A 1,998-nucleotide genomic window follows, 5' to 3' on the forward strand; every position below is an offset into this window, starting at 1 on the left:
GAATCAAAATTAAGGTTGTTTTTAATTAGATTTTAATTTGCTCACAAGAAAGCTATTAAACCAAGAGTTCCAAATGGTGAAGTTGCAATCCTCACTTCGTAAATTTTACAGACGCCATCACGAGTTGGTTGACTGTTATGGAATAACCGTTTCACAAATGATATCGGATATGTTCCTTACGTCTCAACAACAATCCCTTTCCCTTTCATGAATGTGACCTACCGAATTAGACTATTTAGGATCTGCTTACCCTTCCGTACCACCTGAGATCAACCCTAGTTTCTGGTGGGGTTCGTGTTTTTTATTCTTTAGTTTTCTATGTTGTGTCATGTGTACTATTGTTTGTCTGTTTGTCTTTTTTTTCATTTTTAGCCATGTCGTTGTCAGTTTATCATCGATTAATGAGTTTAACTGTCCCTCTGGTATCTTTCGTCCCTCTTTTTAAAGAATATAAATAAAGCTGGTTTAAATGGCTAGCAATGATTACCTCTTCTTTCACAAGTACCACCTGTATTATTTTGATGATGGTCTGACTAGATAAGTGTGTTATGGCTTAAAGGCACATCGCACTACTCGAACACAATCTGACTAGATAAGTGTCTTCTAGCTTTAAGACACATCGCACTACTCGAACACATTCTGACTAGATAAGTGTCTTCTGGTTTTAAGACACATCGCACTACGTTTACTCGAACACATTCTGATAAGATAAGTGTCTTCTGGTTTGAAGACACATCGCACTACTCGAACACAATCTGACTAGATAAGTGTCTTCTGGCTTTAAGACACATCGCACTACTCGAACACATTCTGACTAGATAAGTGTCTTCTGGTTTGAAGACACATCACACTACTCGAACACATTCTGACTAGATAAGTGTCTTCTGGCTTTAAGACACATCGCACTACTCGAACACATTCTGACTAGATAAGTGTATTCTGGTTTGAAGACACATCGCACTACTCGAACACATTCTGACTAGATAAGTGTCTTCTGGCTTGGAGACACGTCGAACTACTCGAACACATTCTGACTAGATAAATATCTTCTGGCTTGAAGACACATCGCACTACTCGAACTTTTCATTATTTTTTTCGTACTGCGATTTTTTTATGTTATTAAATCAACTTGTAGCTTTGATATATAAAAATGATCATAGAATCTGAAGCGAGATGATATATCAAATACTCTTGCTTTGTACGTTTTAAAGACAAAATATACACCCCAAACACGCCCTAACATGAGTAGGTGCGCTCGATTTTCTCTTTTCCATACAATTGTTACCCATTTTTTGGAATTTTTATTTGAGTCACATAATGGAAGGGCAGGCACGAAAATTAATGAAGTAATAGATTGATATGTTCTCCATCCGTGGTAAAAATTAAATTAAAATCGGAGGTTACGCATTTTCTACATCCAACTTGATAGATACTCATGTCGTCGACTTGATATCTAATTGTTCTGCATTACTATGTAATAGATAAATTGAAAACCTGTGCAAAGGGTGATTTTAAAATAAAACACTTCGTAATTGAGAAGAAAATTGTCGTTTTATTTGTTTCTATTAACTTTTAAATTTCGGTTATTATAGTAAACATTACAGTTAGCATTTATCGCTTTCTCTAACAAAGAGCTTCAATTCATTTGTTCTATTTCAACTGGGTTTCCGCCTGTATATATTTTGCCCTATTTAAAAGCCGGTTGCATTTAATATTTCAAGGACATTTTAATAATATTTATTAGAAGATAACCTATATCTTAAAAATAAATGATCTAGTATTTAATATATTGTGCATGCCTGTAATAGACATGTAAACTAGTTGTAAGATTTGAACCTGAGTAAACGATATAGAGATTGTTGTTGTACTATCTTTTGAATGCATTAAAAAAAAACGTGTCTACGTGTATTCTACATCCATTGTGTGAGCGAAACATATGAAGGCTTATATCTGTCCTTAACCTTAGTTTATTAACCAATGATATAACACTTGGTCAAT

This window comes from Mytilus galloprovincialis, chromosome 3, assembly GCF_965363235.1.
Source record: "Mytilus galloprovincialis chromosome 3, xbMytGall1.hap1.1, whole genome shotgun sequence".
Taxonomy (NCBI): Eukaryota; Metazoa; Mollusca; class Bivalvia; order Mytilida; family Mytilidae; genus Mytilus; species Mytilus galloprovincialis.